Source organism: Pseudophryne corroboree, chromosome 5 (assembly GCF_028390025.1).
Source record: "Pseudophryne corroboree isolate aPseCor3 chromosome 5, aPseCor3.hap2, whole genome shotgun sequence".
NCBI lineage: Eukaryota > Metazoa > Chordata > Amphibia > Anura > Myobatrachidae > Pseudophryne > Pseudophryne corroboree.
The window spans coordinates 147,350,099-147,368,959 of record NC_086448.1 but is presented as its reverse complement, the minus strand read 5'-3'; the positions used below and the strand labels follow the sequence as shown (position 1 = coordinate 147,368,959).

The following is an 18,861-nucleotide window of genomic DNA, read 5'->3' as shown; positions in this document are numbered from 1 at the left end:
GTCGATCCCGACTTCTTCAGGGGTATCTTTGACTATAGAAGAAAAAAAATATATAAGAGTAAAGAGAGGGTATCACTATCAATATGGCTAGTTGGAATAATGGCTTTTAATTCAGTCGAATCTATTTTTTTTTTAATGCATTATTTTTATTGAAGAGATGTCGAATAAATCAATACAGGTCAAACAGGAGATGATGACACCAAATAAATTCAAAAGAACACACATGATATCCCATAGGATATGTAGAAACATAAAAATAAGGGGTGCATCAGCAATACAATAGAAATATCAACAACAAATTTTCTATAGTTTTACAAAAGTCGAAAAGAGAAAAGGAAAGAGAAGATCAGGGATGAAAAGAGAAGGAAAAGGAGAAGAGGGAGGGTGGGGAAGGAAAGGGAGATCACTAAGGGGGTATCCATGGTTAGATTGCTACACAGGGGGCGGCCATCACTACCATCAGACCTAAACATAGTGAACAATTGCTCGATGAGTTTGGCACGTGAACAATAAGGTTTCAACACAGTATATCACACCTGGGAAATAGAGGTTTTAACATAAGTGCACCAGGGTTCCCAAGTCCTTATATATTTATCTGACCTATCACGCAAGGAAGCTGTAATTTTCTCCATCGTGGAGATATACCATATTTTGGACAGTAACATGCTCATAGGGGGGATATTGGGCTTTTTCCAGCATTTAGCTAACACACATCTGGCAGCATGGAGAATTTGGAGTACCAGACTACCCGTATGGCTGCTAATATTAGACAAAGGAAGGCCCAGCAAAGCCGTCCAAGGACCCAATGTTACTTGGGTGCCAAGAACAGATCCAATAAGGGTCTCCACTTGGACCCAGAAAGGGCGGATTTTGGGGCAGGACCACCAAATGTGTTTGATGTCTCCAATCTGACCACACTATTGCCAGCACAATGGGGAGGACCCAGGGAAAATCCTATGCAATGTCGCTGGGACCAGATACCATCTGGTATATACTTTATAGGAGTTTTCCTTTACTAGAGAGGAAATAGAGGACTGGGCGACATTTTGCCTAATGATCTCCTAGGAATCCTCCCCAGGTGGGGGGCCCAAGTCCTGCTCCCATTTACTTTCATGAGGCAGTGTGTCTGCTGATTTCAATGAGCGTAATAGACTATACAATATAGAGATAATACCTTGTCGCATAGGAGAGCAAACACAGAGTCGTTCAAAAGGGGTAAGTTGGCGAATAACCTTGGATTTTGGAAGGAAATTTAAGAAAGAGTGGAGTTGTAGAAATTCGTATAGAACAGGTTGGGTGATACCATATTTGTCACTTAAAGTGTTTAAGGAGCGCCAGGAAGTACCTTCAATAAAATCAAAGACCAGTTCCGGATGTGGGTTCAGGTGAAACCACGAATGGGAACATAGGAGGGAAATCCTGATTATCCCAAATAGAGGTGATGGGGGATGGGAACGTAGAGAGACGTAATGCCGAATGCAGAAAGACCATAGGGAGCAAGTGAGTTTTGTAGTGGGAACGCACAATTGTATCTTTTGATTAGGCTTAACAGGTGTAAGTAAGGAAACCAAAGTGGAAACCTTGGCCGACAAGAGTTCAATTTGTATCCAAGGTAAGTGGGGTGTTTGAGAGAACCAGGTAAGTGCCTGGCTCAAGTGATTGGCATGATAGTATTTGCGGATATCCGGTAAACCTCTGCCTCCAGCCACCGGGTCCTTTATCAGGGTGGAGGTCTTAACTCTAGGGGGTTTATTAGACCATATGAATTTTAAGAAGAGTTTCTGCATTCGACACAAAGCCTCTGCGGGGATGCGTCCCGAGATTGTTTGGATCAGATAGAAAAGCCTGGGTAAGATGTTCATTTTCACTGAGACTATACGTCCAAACCAGGCCATGATCTGTTTGTCCCAAGCTCGTAGATCAGATTCAATACAATTAAAAAGGGTTGGGAAATTTTCGGAATACAGAGACCCATAAGAACTCGAGATAAACACACCTAAATATTTAATTTTCTTAGAGCGCCAAGAGAAATTAAAGTTAGCGGCAAGGAGAGACCTGGTTTCCTCGCCGAGATGCAAGGGAAGGGCTTCCGACTTAGAATAGTTGATGCGGTACCCTGAATAAAAAGAATATGATGATAGAGTTTGGAATAGGTTAGGGATGGACGTATGGGGGGAGGAAAGAGTTAACAGAACATCATCCGCAAATAATGATAATTTAAACTCCACATCCTCAACTAATACACCTTTAATATCAGGGTTTGCCCTAACCATACATGCCAGGGGTTCGATAGTCATAGCAAAAATTAATGGTGACAAGGGACACCCCTGACGCGTACCGTTGGTAATTTGGAATAAGCAAGAGTCCTTGCCATTTACCCGAACTCTAGCCGAAGGGTTGGAGTAGAGTGCCTGAATGCCCTGGAGTAGGCTTCCTCCCAGGCCGAACCTACGCAAGGTACCACAGTATTTTATCAAAAGCCTTCTCTGCATCAAGCGAGAGAAGGATAGAAGGCATTTTCGCTTTGTTAATAAGATGAACTAAATTAATAGTTCTTCGGGTATTGTCTCTAGCTTGTCGGCCCGGGATGAAGCCCACCTGGTCAGCATGTATCAGTTGCGGGAGAACCGAGTTCAACCGCAGAGCCAGGATTTTGGCGAACAGTTTGATATCGTTATTTAACAGGGAGATAGGGCGGTAACTAGAACACGAGTTGGGGTCTTTGCCTGGTTTGTGAATTAAGACAATCCGAGCCTCCAGTGTACGGGGGGACAGAGGTTCACCCTTGAGGAAACCATTAAAGAGCCTGCAAAGGTGGAGCAGAAGAATCCCCTTGAACTTCTTAAAATACATAATAGACATACCATCAGGCCCAGGGGTCTTGCCTGGCTTCTGAATCTTAAGGGCATTGTCTATTTCTTCAATCGTTATCTCCGAACCCAACTGAGACACCACTGAACCACTCAAAGACGGTAAGTTGCATTTATCCAAAAGGGACTCAATCCCCTTGCTGAATCTCAGTGAAGGTGAGGAAGCCGCATCCGCATTGTATAGCGATTTATAGTATTCCTCAAATTCACTAAGAATGTGGTCAGGCTCATGTGTCAATACCCCTTGTTTAGTACGGATAGACAAGATATTCTTGGAGGAAATTTGGGCTCTCAGCTTCCCGGCAAGAAGTTTGTCTGCCTTATCCCCTTTTTCGTAGTAAATCTGATTGAGGCGCCTAAGGCATTGTTCCGTCTTATGAGACAAGAACATATTGAGTTGACCCCTAACTTTAAGTAGCCAATCTAAGTCAGCTGGGCGCAGGGAGGACCTATGAATTTCTTCCAGACGATGGAGTTGGTCAGTCAACTCCAGAATCTTCTGGGAGCGTTGTTTAGTGAGCTTAGCTGCGATCTGTATGAAGTGGCCCCGAAGGACTGCCTTATGAGCCTCCCACAAGGTCATATCGGACATACCAGGGGTCTGATTCAAGCTAAAGTAATCAGTCAGTACCTGAGTGACTTGTGGCAGAACATCAGTATACTGGAGAAGAGCGTCATTGAGGGACCAGGAGGGAGGAGAAAGAGTGCGGGACAAATCGGAGAGAATCAAAGATACCGGGGCATGGTCAGACCAAGTAATTGGGTGAATAAGACATTTTTGTATCTTAGAGGTTAAATCTCTCCCAATCATAATCATATCAATCCTCGTATAAAGATTATGCACCGGTGAAAAGAAAGTATAGTCTTTGATTAAGGGGTCAAGAACTCTCCAAGAATCGAAGAGTAGGTGGTTTTTAAGTAGTGACAACAGGGCTCTAGAATTACGATTGCTTGTATGGGACTGGGAAGGGGGAAGGGAATGGTTGAGGCTGTGGTGGAGTATGGTATTGAAATCCCCTGTCATTAAAATATCACCTTTTCTATATTGGGCAATCTTGAAATTTAAGGAGGCGAAGAATGAGGCCTGATTAACATTAGGGGCATAGACATTAATCAGAGTAATAGGAACATTATTAAGCTTGCCCAGAATAATGAGAAATCTACCCCTTTTGTCTCTAATAATTTTTTCTGACTCTAAATGTAAGTGGGCGGGAATCATTATGGCGACCCCCCGTTTCTTCTGGGTATGATCGCATGCATGTATAACTACCGGATGACGTCTAGATCGCAATTCGGGATGGGAAGTACCTCTGAAATGCGTCTCCTGGAGGAACACCAGATCTCCCCCAACCGGTTTTAGAAAAATAAATAATTTAGTCCTCTTTTGGGGGCTATTAAGACCCTTCACATTGTAAGTTATAACGTTGACCGACATAACAGTGTATATAAGAGCAGAGCTATAGCATCCGTAAAAACACAGGGTTGGTCTCCTGAAGAAACAAAGGGAAGAGGAAAGGGAGAAGGTAGGAAAAAGAAAGAAAGAGGAGAAGAGAGACATCGAGAACAATACAAACAGAACAAATGCAACAATAAACCGAGCCAAAGACCCGTTGTACTCGTCGTACGGGTCCACGCGTTTGAGCTCCCGTATGGGGTATTAAGGGAGAAAATGTCTCCCTTACTCTCAAAACCGGCTATAATAGCTCAGTGGAGGGCGTGGCGTCACACACCTATGAACCTACAGGGAGGAAGAGAAAAACAAAAGAGAACGAATAGGGCGACCCTGGGGGGTCAGAGCAACATTTGATAACAATAAATCACATCAGAACCGTATGAACAGTAACAACATGGGCTCAATCAGAGAAGCTCAGTAAAAAGAAAATAGAGAACCTCTAAAATACAAAACACTATAGTATATAGTAATATACAGTAACCCATCAAGGCAGCTCGTGGAAAAAAGTTCACGGAGGGTCACGTCTGGAAGAGGTTTTTGCCGGGACTGTCGACCAAAGACGGCGAGGTGCACGTTGCGGGAGAGGTGAGCTTGGGGTGCGTTAAGGACCCGGTACATCCTGTGGGGAGAAGGCTTGTCAGGCGCCGGGGGGGGGGGCAAGTTCAGTTTCAGAAGAAGCCGGTGGGCCTCCTCCTTGGATCGTGCCAGTAGCCTTTCCCATCAAGCTGCACTATCAGGGCGAAGGGATAACCCCATCTGTATCTGATTTGATTCTCCCTGAGGATCTGGGTGTATTCCTTCAGATCGAAGCGCCTCTTAAGAGTAATAGGGGATAAGTCCTGAAACACCAGCAGCTTATGCGTTTCAAACAGACACAAGTCCTTGTTAAGAGCAGCAGTTAGAACTCTGTCCTTAGTTTTGAAATAATGACAGCGTAAAACCACATCTCTCGGAGGGGACGATGATGACGGTTTTTGGCGCAGGGAGCGATGAGCCCTATAGGAAAAGCTCAGGCGGAGTGTTCGGCAGAAGATGTTGAAAGAAAACAAAACCAAAAAATTCCCTGGCGCTTGTATGGTCAACTGTCCTGCTCGTTTTATCACTTTACATGTATAATGTAAATTGTTAAAACTAAGCTGCTCCCAAACGGTACTACTGAAATACCAACTGGAAAATAGAAATGTAAAAAAGATATAAGATATATCAGGAAGCGCTGTAGTTTAAGTAAAAATGTATTACATAATAGTCTAAAAACAATACAATAAGGTAGACATAAAATTCATATAACTATAAAAATTGTTTCTCTCATAAGTGTCTCCAATATTATCCAGCCGCACCAAGACCCTTACTTGCAATGTTCTTTATATTTAGGGATATAAGGTGCTTGTATAAACCAAAAGATTTTAAATGGACAGTGAGTGACCCGTTCGGCACATAACTCCTTAGATCTTTATACTTATTGTCAGTCAAACAGCAGCGTGAGGATTTTAGTGGCAGGCAAACCAACATGCAATCATTACTCCGTTAATTGACGTTATGTGACCACTGTGTGAACGGGCTGAGGGAGGGCGCCGTAGCAGTGATGTCAGGCGCTATGCTACACCTCAGTCCAACCAGAGCTGACAGTGTCCAGTTGTATACAGTGCAGGACCGACGGGTCAGTCTTACCGGACTTGTATTTCCCGCACTCGCCGTAGAGTCTTTGCAGTGGACTCACGTATCAGTAGCAGCTGTGTGCTATCCGTAATCGGCTGTCCTTAATTAAAGGCCGTGGAGACAACTTGTCTGGATGGGTTTTTGGAGCTCCTTACGCGTTTCTCTGCCCTTATCCCACGGCGGTTTCGTCAGAGGATATAACAGCTGCCATACTTGGCTGTTTATTTAAACCCATACTGACCAATCAGAACTAATTGATTAATCCAAGCACCTGTGGTGTTAGCTGCGGTAGAAATAAATACATATAAGAATCATATGTCGACCTTTAAAAAACACCCTTGATATAAACCAAAACGAGCAGAATAGTGACCTTTCAATTTAATATCAAAAGCAAACTACAATTTGTTTAATTTAATTTAAACACATATATATAGTTTTAATAAATAATTCTCAATAAAAGCACTTGAAATTATCTTCTGCACTGATAGCATAATGGTAAGCGTACAGAGCTAGCATGCAATGAGACCCAAGTTAAATCCCAACAGGATACATCATATAATTGTATCATTTACTGGATAATAAATACTGTATTCTGCCACACATAATAATTAACGGCATGCGACAAATTATATACAAAATTAATTAATAAAAACATCTATATCAGTTCACACTAATAAATTCATTTTATATATTGTGTCTATATAGCATAATACTTTTTTCTCTCTATCTCATCTTCCACTTCTCATTGATTTAATTACAATATACTTTATACTATAACACCATTTAATTTTAATAGCTAGTTACCATATCTATACCCTAACCTTTAGTACATAAAGATGATGCTAATCAACAGGCAGTTGAGGCTTGTCGCCACTTTTTGGAGGCTGATGATAATTTGACAACAGACCGCTGTGAGTTTATTTTGGAATCCATGAAATTTATTTTAGCCCACAATAATTTTTTATTTAATTCACATTTTTTTCTTCAAGTGCACGGTACCGCCATGGGTCTCATTGAATGCTAGCTCTGTACGCTTACCATTATGCTATCAGTGCAGTAGATAATTTCAAGTGCTTTTATTGAGAATTATTTATTAAAACTATATATATGTGTTTAAATTAAATTAAACAAATTGTAGTTTGCTTTTGATATTAAATTGAAAGGTCACTATTCTGCTCGTTTTGGTTTATATCAAGGGTGTTTTTTAAAGGTCGACATATGATTCTTATATGTATTTATCTCTACCGCAGCTAACACCACAGGTGTTTGGATTAATCAATTAGTTCTGATTGGTCCGTATGGGTTTAAATAAACAGCCAAGTATGGCAGCTGTTATATCCTCTGATGAAACCGCCGTGGGATAAGGGCGGAGAAACGCGTAAGAAAAACCCATTCAGACAAGTTGTCTCCACGGCCTTTAATTAAGGACAGCCGATTACGGATAGCACACAGCCGCTACTGATACGTGAGTCCACTGCAAAGACTCTACGGCGAGTGCGGGAAATACAAGTCCGGTAAGACTGACCCGTCGGTCCTGCACTGTATACAACTGGACACTGTCAGCTCTGGTCGGACTGAAGTGTAGCATAGCGCCTGACATCACTGCTACGGCGCCCTCCCTCAGCCCGTTCACACAGGGTCACTCACTGTCCATTTAAAATCTTTTGGTGTATACAAGCACCTTATATCCCTAAATATAAAGAACATTGCAAGTAAGGGTCTTGGTGCGGCTGGATAATATTGGAGACACTTATGAGAGAAACAATTTTTATAGTTACATGAATTTTATGTCTACCTTATTGTATTGTTTTTAGACTATTATGTAATACATTTTTACTTAAACTACAGCGCTTCCTGATATATCTTAGATGTTGAAAGAAGCGGGTGAGGAAACTTTCCAGTTGGGCAGGTTCCACCGACTCCGAGATATATTTAATGCGCAGATTGTTACGTCTTGCGCGATTATCTGCGTCCTCCTGTTGATCTTGGAGGAGGTAAATGTCTTCCTGCCTGACAAAAACAGAGTGCTCCATCTCTTGCTGGAAATTGATAACTTCGGCAATTTTCTGTTCAATGTCATTAGTACGAGCACCGAGGTCCGAGATCTCATCCTTGAGACCAGAGATGGCCTTGTGGATCTCCGAGTGAAAAGCCTGTTTCAACGACTTCATCTCATTAAGGATAGAGGAAATGCAGTCTTTCATGGAAGAGTCTAGCACAGGTGATTCTTCCTCAGATTCCGAAATAGGAGCAGGTTGTGGGGCGGATGGCGGTTTAGATGAGTTAGGCTTCATTTTAAAAATAAAGAAGGTCAAATCCGTGGATGGTGCTGATTTTTTGGACCTAGGCATGGCGTATGACAATCCCGGAAATAAAGGATGAACAAAATTCAAAACTAAGCAATAGCGTAGAAAGTTAGTGTTCCATTATATTATGTGCAATGAAAGTAAACATGAAGCCCCCAGGGCAGCATCCATTGTGATTTAGCAGAGCATTCCCCTGCATAGTAGTATCATGCAAGGGCTGGCACAGAGGGTCTCCCCACCTAGTGTGAATCAGCAGGGGGGTTTCTCTCACCTCCAGAGTCTGGATTAAGTGTAGCGACGACTAGGTGGTCATTTGCTGCATAAAGATGGTCTCTGGTGCAGTGAGGGGCATCCAGGGCTTCATATAGGTGTGCATAGCCTGCTTCAGCCTGTGTCCCAGGGATCCAAGATGGCCGCCACAGCACACACACAGCTGCCTCCACTCTCTGTTTATCTCCAGTGGGGCCGAGTGGGGGGTCTCCCCTGCTGCTACAGGGGACAGCAGGCCTCAGCAAAGCAGGTGAGTTATGTGGGGAGGTTAGGAAGGGTCCCGTGCTGCCGTTCGGCGCGATCGCGGGGCACCTGCGCCACGGAGCTCAAACCTCGGATGGGCGCCAAACTCTAGCCCCCGGCTTCCCGGCCCGCCTAGGCCACAACCCGCAGGGACAGAGCAGGCTGACTGTTGGCGGCCGGCTCCAGGGGGTCACAGGCGGGTGGGGAGAGCTCGATGCCCACGGTAGAAGGCGTTTTGGAGCCGCTGTAAGGGTTTATAATTAGATGGGCCCCAGAGCATATAAGGGGAACGTCTTTTCTCCACAGAAGCTAGGCCACGCCCCCCAGTCGAATCTATTTTAACAATGATTTACTCTGTGACCCACACTGAGAACACATGAATAGGCGATATTCACATTGGATCCTATGGTTCAAGTCTATTAGGACCATTTTTGGAAGAAAGCATCTACTTCTTTAGAGTTGTTGGACACTAATAAAGACGATTTGATGCCAGCTATTTACCAGCATTTAAGCCAGATCTAGTCCAATCCTTGACAAAGAACAGGGGCTGGCTGTAAGTCCACCATCAGTCTCTGACCCCACGGGAAATAGAAGTTGTTGGTTACAGTCCATGTTTGATTCTAGAAGAATACATCAATGCTCAAAGCAGATCTAATCAACATTCAAGGCCTGTAATAGGAAATACATTGACAGATTGCAAGTTCAACTACACTCCACACAAGAGAGGAGTTCTCCTTAATTCTTATAACCTTCTAATTTATAAGTAAGTGAACAAGGGGTGATACAGTTGACCTTTATTGAATAAACATTATGTAAATCATTTTTGATATATCATGCTTCTGATATGTTCTTCAATATATACTTTTAAGCTGGATTGTTAAAATCATATATTTTTAAGCTGGATTGTTAAAATCATATATTTTTAAGATGGATTGTTAAAATCGATTCGACTGAATTAGATTCCATTATTCCAACTAGCCATATTGATGCCCCTTCTCTTTACTATATACTGTATATATATATTTTTTTTATTTTCTATTTTTTTGTATTTTTTTTTACTCTAGAAGTCAAAGATATCCCTGAAGAAGTCGGGAACGACGAAACACGTTGGTTGATTATCGTTAATCTATTCGGAGTGTTTCAAATATAATCAATGTTCACAGAATGGGTGGTTTACAAAGTTAAACCTTATAAGAAAGACTATCTTTTTATGTATTTCAATGTTAAATTTATATGTGTTTCAATATTTTATATGTGTTTTAATAAATGTTGGTATTATCATACCCAGTGTATCTTCTGATAATGCCGATTTATTACCTTATAACATTCACTATATGTGGGTAAGAGACTCAGTACGCAATTGGCGTATGGGGTACCGCAAGGGTACGCACTTAGCATAGCAGACGCTTAGCCGTGGTCGAGACGCACATGCGGCACGCTCGCTCACAGCTTAACGCTTGGTGTCGAGCACGCTATAGGCGGCCGACTACCGTAATGCTACGCTACCAGCGTAGCGGACGCTCATGACCACGAGGGGAACACGAGCGGCGCAGACGCTCACGGGATGACACTCAGTAAACCTTGTATGCAACACACAGAAAGATTGAGTTTGTACTGTAAACCTAACTACTGAAATACTGTAGCGATATAACGCTGCTTAACCTTGTTAATGTGAAAGCTGTTTGAGCGATTGAGACGCCCCAAATACCCTCAGTAATGTAATAAACACACAATACCTTGCTAAGGTTCCAACACCTTTACTAACAATATTTAGCTATGTAAAAAGGGGAAAACAGTTAACAGTTCATACACTACAGACTAACATCAATATCTAAGCAGAATAACTACACATAAATATACAATAGCGGCACAATCGCAAACAATAACATACAATGAGAAAGAGAGAGAGAACGTGGCGAAATACAGTCAGAGATTTAGAATGGTCACAGAGAGAACTTACACACCGGGGAATGATTTGCTGCGCAGTCCTGGTTACCAGCTCCTGGTTAGTCAATGATGAAAACCGTTGTAGAGAGAAGACTGAGCTGGCCAGGCTGGCTGTTCTTATATACACTGCGTACAGTACACTACAAAGGGACCTATAATCTCATTGTTCATTGGACACAGGAATGTCTCCCTGCACTATAACAAAAGGTCATAGGTTAGTTTGAACAGGTGGGCTGTGACTATATCGAACTGCTCAGGTGGGAGGGAATCTCAGGATTCCCGCCGCATGGATAATGAACCGCAAATATAGTAAGTGTCCAGAAACTACTAATAGACATAACTATACGCAGGAGCGATTAATCTTTACCTAACCAGCACCGGATTGTTTCTAATAAAATGTTCTTTAGTTAGGTACCAAACACCACTGCTCAAACCCTGTCTGACCCTTCGTATCATGCAAAGAGGAATTCCTCTGTCCAGCGACCAGTTACACTAAACAGACTTACAGTTATTATTAAGGGGAACATTACCTATAAAACATACTATTTGGATTTACTATATAACGATTGAGTCGCCGGCTAGACGCACACAAACTCTACCGTAAATGCACATACCACGCGCTCGAGCGCATGGCCGAGGAGGCGCCGTCACGCAACTGCGAATATGCGCACGCACGGGAGAGAATGTGCATGTGCAGCGGGCAAGCGAATGGGGTGAATATATGGCAACGTGTAGCATGATATTTTTCCGACTTTGACAGTCCACCCTTTGGCAGTCATCAATAACTGCCACTTCCTAAAACAGTTAAAAAAAAAAATATATATGTCATCATGTAAATACCATTTTATGATTGGGTAAAGGGAGGAGAGGAGCAGGTGGGAAAAAGGTATGACCTAGTGAGATAGTAGAAGCATGTGTGTATGAATCCATGTTTGAGGGGTCATGTATCATCGTGCCATACGTGTTTTAAATCAAGCTTTGAGGTATTGCGAAGTATACATTTGAATCCTTCTTATCCCGTATTAAGGGTCTGTGGATGGGCTGTCAAACTTTACCGAGCTCTTTTCGGCTTTTGGTTGCAACAAATGGGGGAGCACATTTAGTTGATGATACATGAATGGGGGGATATGTGAGTGCTGATATCTGTGTCTATATTCCCTATCGACTATGTGTGTCATTACCTGAAGGTTGTAGAGGTGAAGATAAGAAGCAATTATTATAAATGCAGTCATAAACTATGTGAGTTTAATATGCATTCGCCGATTGAGGTCTTGTCTTGTGTCTTGTCTTGATGTACATGTTGTCTGATGTCTCTCGATGCTTTTGCTATAAATAGCGAGCAAAAGCTGTTCCATTGTCCATAAAATTACAGTCTCTAAAGTATTGGGCTATCGTAAAAGTTAAAGTCACTAGGGATATTGGGGGTCTGTGGCATAGTCCATCAATGGTCTGTATAAAAGAGGTTGTCAAATTCTTCTTCCAAGCGGATGTCTTTGTACCTTGGAGGAAAACAAAGGAGAAACGGGTGAAAGAAACGGACCGTGGAATCACATTTTCATCACAACATTGTCTCTATCGTTGGGTCATAAATCAAATTAGTTGTTATTACAGTGTCCTCGCTCCTCAGACTCATCACTCTAGTGCTACCTTTACACTTCGTTAAAGCCCGAACGCATCTAAATATTAGTCCAACCAATATGACGACTCCCAGAATACACAAAAGAAATTTCCCTACGTCCATAACTCTTTCCCAGTATACCTGAATGTGTCGTCATACATTTCGGTGATTTTGTCTAATAAATTTGCAAGCGCAGATATATATTTATAATTTATCACTCCTCTGGCGGTACGAGTGATATCTAACGCGAGTAGGAATTGAATCCCGGTGGATTCATGGATCAGATCAGAGGCCGAATGCTCTGTCCTCTCTATCAGGTGCCGTTTAACGACGTGCTCGTAATGAGTGTGAGTATAAGGAGCTTGGGCACCACGGTGACTATCTTTCATTTTGTTATGGGTTACAGTCATTACTTCAGGCAGTACTTTTCCAATATAACACAATCCCTCTGAGTTTGGGGCAAGCCACTTATACGCCTTCCTCCCGCATATGAAATATGCATCATCGGGGAGAACATATGGGACGGAATATGACATTACCATGTTACAAACTTTCCATGTGAAACCTCCTAACCCTAATTCTCCCATCTGTTTAGTACACATATCTGTTTGTACGATAGGTGCACAGTATCCTGGTGATACTTCTCCAACTCGCATGGTCCTACTTCCTAGAGTGTACCTATACCGGAAAAATCTTCCATGGTCGGCTATCTGGCGTATAAGTTCTGTGTCTATGGGCATTCTGTCGGCTCTGTATGAAAAGGTCATGGTTTGATTACTCCATGACACTTCCCAATTTCCCGGCTTTCGGGGATTGGAAATGTTAAAGCATACTAAAGACCTATCCACATGATACTGGTGGAGCTTCAAACTAGGAGGACTAGAGATATTAAACCTCTTGTCCACCGGCCTCCCACCACTTAACTCAAGTACCTCTCCTACAGTTAAAGGGAATGGTACTAGTCCTGATTTGCTATGACCTTGAGGTACTTGAGAGCATACCCAACAGTCTGTTTGGTTTAATACTTTACCCACTAAGGAGTGATAGTCACTCAATGGATGCCGGTCCATGTGGATATTAAAACTGGACTGACATTTCTTGATGCACCCATCCTCAACTATATTGTCACAATGCCTACAGATGCAGTTCTCTTCAGCTAACAATCCTTCACAATTCCTTCTATTGTCAATGCTACCAGATCGTTTTCTGATACTCGCCTTTACTCGGTGATTATGTTGTTCTTGGAAATCTACGCCTCTGTCTCTGTCATCAGAACCCATTCCAGATCCTTTCTCGACCTCCATGGTACTCTCACCGAAACAGACTGCTCTGGCCAACATCATGGTCAACAGGAAAATCCGGATCACAGTCTCTTGGGGCAAGTCCATCTTACAGGAGGGAAAGGAGAAATTTGTAATGGGGATACAAAAAAATACTTTGAGGGGAAAGAAAAATGTTACGATGTCTTATGTCCTCTAGTCTTGTTGTTCTTCTTGCTCTGTTGTCATCTCAAAGGTGCTGTCTCTCAGTCTTCAAAACGAACACTCGGGTGATACAATATACCTTCCAAATCTGCGATCTTTCTGTAAGGAGCAAAAATCTTGCATTACCATTTGTCTAACTGATGTGTGACATACCATCTTTAAAACATAAGAACATGAGAGAGAAGAGGGGAAAAAAACAAACGAGGGAGAGAACAATTCATCACATTTTACATTAAACAACAAACAAACAAAAAAAAATCATTATCAGATCTTCCGTTCACCATCAGGCTGTCACACCAACACATCCATTGGTATCTTTGCGCAGTCCCCTCCCCACCAGTATTTCCACACTTCACCCTTTTGTGCCTGGCCAGGACACACCGATGTCGGTAGGTCACACTGGGGTTAGGTAGACTTCTGTAAAGACCAAGTAGCTATGTGATGTTTGAGTTCTGCCGATGAACGTCAGAGATGGGGAAAAAGAAACATTTACAGATAAATTTACAACGTTTACCCAGCCGTTCCTGTGTCTACAAGGAACTGACCTCCCAATTTCATTAACTGTAACCTCAGGCTTACTATCCGTCCTAATGATCACCTTTCCTGATTGCATTACAGGTGCGGCCCAAACTTCTTCTTATGCGATCCCTGATTACAATTTTGTGTATCATGACTCTGCTCATGTTCTTGTCTAGGGGGTCTGACTTTATGTGGGCTGTTACAGTTGCTGGCATGATGCCCTTCTCTTTTACAAAGATAACAAACCCTGGGCTTCCTCCAAGTGCCAGTGACCTGAGGTCTTGGTTGATTTGATGCCTCCTCAAACGCTTGGATGCTCATCACCATCAACCGCTTTCCCTGTGTTTCCCTGATTCCTTGGATACCATGGTTATGTTGTTGTCTAGGGGGTTGATATGACTTTTGTCTACTTCTTGATCTACAATCTCTTGCAAAATGTCCCTCTTTGTGACAATGGTAACAAACTACCACATTTGAATTTCTCACAGGGGTTTGGGTCTTACGCTGGTGTGGCTTCGTTGTCAGGGCTTGTCTACTGATTGTCATTTGCTTACTGCCCTGTGACTCCAGGTGTCTTTTGATGTTCCACTCGACAACGGCTGGGAAATATTTTCCTAACTGTCGGTTGATCTGCTTAATACATTCCTGAATGTGTTCCTCCGTTTGAGGTACTTCTGTGTCTAATTTACAATCAGTAATAAATTTTGCAGGGTCAACACTGGAGGGCAAACATGCCCTCAGCACTGTCCGCCAACCTTTGTTGGTGGGTTCTGTGGAGTTTCCTAGTTCTTTAATGAACCTCTGACATGCAACTAGATCTTTCCTAGGATCAGGGAATTCAGACATAATTGCTCTCAATTCCATCCGGGACCAGGGACGGCGCATTGCACTGTCCTTGACGGGAATGATTCCCTGAGCGTCAGTCTTCCCATTGGGGACTGTGATCACCCTGACAGGATTAAATTCAACTACATCATCTTGTGTTGGTTCTACAATATGAGGTACATTTGTTTGTGCGTGATATATAACCAGGGCCGGCTCTAGGCATGTTCAAATAGAGCGGCCGCGCAGGGCGCCACCCTTAATGGGCGCCGCGCGCTGGCGCCGCCATATTCGATGCTGGAGCCGGCCCTGTGTGTGCAGCATTTGCCCGTCGCGCTGTGTGTGCGCTATGCGCGCTGCGCGGCGCCGGTGTCTAACGTCAGACGCCGGCGCCGCGCATAGCGCACACAAGTGGCCGCCCGCCCGCCAGCCCGTACCCGGACCCGGACCACCCAGGCTCAGGCTCACTCGCCCGGCCGCCCGCCAGCACTCCCACACTCGGACAGGCGGACAGCAGTACTCCTCCCCAGCGCCGCAGGTATTTTGGGGGGGGGAGGATCCACACTGTGGGGGCATTTATCTGGCACTGTGGGGGCATTTATCTGGCACTGTGGGGGCATTTCTGGCACACGGGCATTTTTGGCTATGTGGGGGGCATTTCTGGCACTGTGGGGGCATTTCTGGCACTGTGGGGGCATTTCTCTGGCACTGTGGGGGCATTTCTGGCACACGGGGCATTTTTGGCTATGTGGGGGGCATTTCTGGCACTGTGGGGGCATTTATCTGGCACTGTGGGGGCATTTATCTGGCACTGTGGGGGGCATTTCTGGCACTGGGGGCATTTCTGGCTCTGTGGGGGCATTTCTGGCACTGTGGGCATTTCTGGCTCTGTGGGGGCATTTCTGGCACTGTGGGGGCATTTCTGGCACTGTGGGGGCATTTATCTGGCTCTGTGGGGGCATTTCTGGCACTGTGGGGGCATTTCTGGCACTGGGGGCATTTCTGGCTCTGTGGGGCATTTCTGGCTCTGTGGGGGCATTTCTGGCACTGTGGGGGCATTTCTGGCTCTGTGGGGGCATTTCTGGCTCTGTGGGGGCATTTCTGGCTCTGTGGGGGCATTTATGTATCTGGCATTGTGGGGGCATATCTGGCACTGTGGGGGCATATCTGGCACTGTGGGGGCATTTCTGGCTCAGTGGGGGGCATTTCTGGCTCAGTGGGGGGCATTTCTGGCACTGTGGGGGCATTTCTGGCACTGTGGGGGCATTTCTGGCACTGTGGGGGCATTTCTGGCACTGTGGGGGCATATCTGGCACTGTGGGGGCATTGCATATCTGGCTCCGTGGGGGCATATCTGGCTCTGTGGGGGCATATCTGGCACTGTGGGGGCATATCTGGCACTGTGGGGGCATTGCATATCTGGCTCCGTGGGGGCATATCTGGCTCTGTGGGGGCATATCTGGCTCTGTGGGGGCATATCTGGCACTGTGGGGGCATATCTGGCACTGTGGGGGCATTGCATATCTGGCTCCGTGGGGGCATATCTGGCTCCGTGGGGGCATTTATCTGGCTCTGTGGGGGCATTTATCTGGCTCTGTGGGGGCATTTATCTGGCTCTGTGGGGGCATTTATCTGGCTCTGTGGGGGCATTTATCTGGCTCTGTGGGGGCATTTATGTATCAGGCACCGTGGGGGCATTTAGGTATCAGGCACCGTGGGGGCATTTATGTATCTGGCACCGTGGGGGCATTTATGTATCTGGCACCGTGGGGGCATTTATGTATCTGGCACCGTGGGGGCATTTATGTAGCTGGCACCGTGGGGGCATTTATGTATCTGGCACTGTGGGGGCATTTATGTATCTGGCACTGTGGGGGCATTTCTTGCACTGTGGGGGCATATCTTGCACTGTGAGGGCATTAATGTATCTGGCACTGTGGGGGCATTTCTTGCACTGTGGGGGCATATCTTGCACTGTGAGGGCATTAATGTATCTGGCACTGTGGGGGCATATCTGCGCTGTGGGGGCATTTATCCATCTGGAACTGTGTGGCCATTAATGTAGCTGGCACTGCTGGGGGGCATGTCACGTGTAGCTGGCACTGCTGGGGGGCATGTCATGTGTAGCTGGCACTGCTGGGGGGCATATCATGTAGTGTTCCCGCTAGGCGTCTGTGGCTGGGCAGTGTGTCTCAGTGCTCTACCTGGCGCAATGTGTCTAACGTGCTCTTATAGGAGGTTCTACCTGGTGCAATGTGTATTAGCTGCACTACTGTGTGGTGTAATGTGAATTGCCACTATAATGTGGCTACGCACCTTCCCCACGAAGTAACTCCCCTAAATTTTTGCTGCGCGCCTTCGGCGCGCACTGTCCATGCTTTAGCGTGTGGAAATGGGAACAACAAGCATTACAGTATGTACATCATTTTGCCCACCTAACTTAAAAATGTGCCCTCCCTGTGATCAGCACCCTGCCCTAAAAAGTGAACACTATCACGTGTAGCTGGCACTGCTGGAGGGCATGTCATGTGTAGCTGGCACTGCTACACTTTTCAGGAGGCCACGCCCACTTTTCCAGGAGCGCGCGGGCCTTCGGCGCGCGCATGGGGGGGGCACTTTTACATTTTCTCGCTCAGGGTGCTAGTAGGCCTGGAGCCGGCCCTGTATATAACACCGTACGTACCTGTGGACATGACCTCACCTGACCCTCCGTTAGGGGGTTTGATTACTGCCTTTACCGATTTGGTCGCGTCCACCTGGATGTCTTGTATGCTGGCTGCTGGAAAAGGTGCCGATATCGTGCTGGGCTCACTTTCTTGCTGGTAATCCTGAGGGAAGTTTAACATGGAGTGCAACTTGCACGGGTTAACAGTTGTACATTTAACAGTTTTACTTTTATCTTTGTTACATTTGTTACTTTTATCATTGTTACATTTGTTACTTTTATCATCAATAATACAGTTGCTAAGTGCATGTTTATCACACCCCAGTGTGCCACTCTCTGTAACCACCTTCTCTCTTGTTGCCATACTTTTCTTACCACAGTGAGAGTCAGCTGTATAAGCTAATCCTCCTTGTCTCTCACCTTCCCGTTGCCATAACTGTAAACCACCATAATGTCTGATTCGTCTCTTTGCAGATTTAATGAGACCTATCCTTCTTTTTTTAGATTTTTTTTTTTCAATACCTCAGGGTTCAAACTGCCTACCCGGGGAATCTGTTCCCCATCATCCTCAGTAATTCGTTCCCATTCTTTGACCTGTGTGTGTGATTTTTCACACATTATATACCGTGCTGACCCTTTGGGCCAACAAATACCAACGTGAACCCTTGTTGGACGTCCCTTCTTTGAGCAACTGGCCCCCATCGTTTGCAGATATTGCTGTCTCAGCGAATTCTTACAAAACAAACCAAGGTTGCCCGCGGTAAGGCGCCGGTGAAAGTTCAACTAGTGCCTTCACTCACTTTACGCCCCAATTGGCCAATACGAGTTCCAGCAATGTGCCCACCACTGGTCGTACCCAATTCGCGGGATCTTTTTGTAACCTCTATTTACTGGGGCGTGTGGGAGTATGCTACCCTCCCCAGTAAGTATTGGTTGTTGGAGATTTCCTGAGTGAACAGCGAAACTCCCTTAAAATAACAAAAACCTACACAAATCACGTTAGAATGT

General features: G+C 44.8%; 1 long non-coding RNA gene across 3 annotated transcripts in view; it reads right to left on the bottom strand.

Annotated features, from left to right (window-relative positions):
* Window positions 1-18,861, bottom strand: part of LOC134928873 (uncharacterized) — a 110,916-nt gene that overhangs the window by 76,996 nt on the left and 15,059 nt on the right. The gene's annotated exons all lie outside the window — the stretch shown is intronic.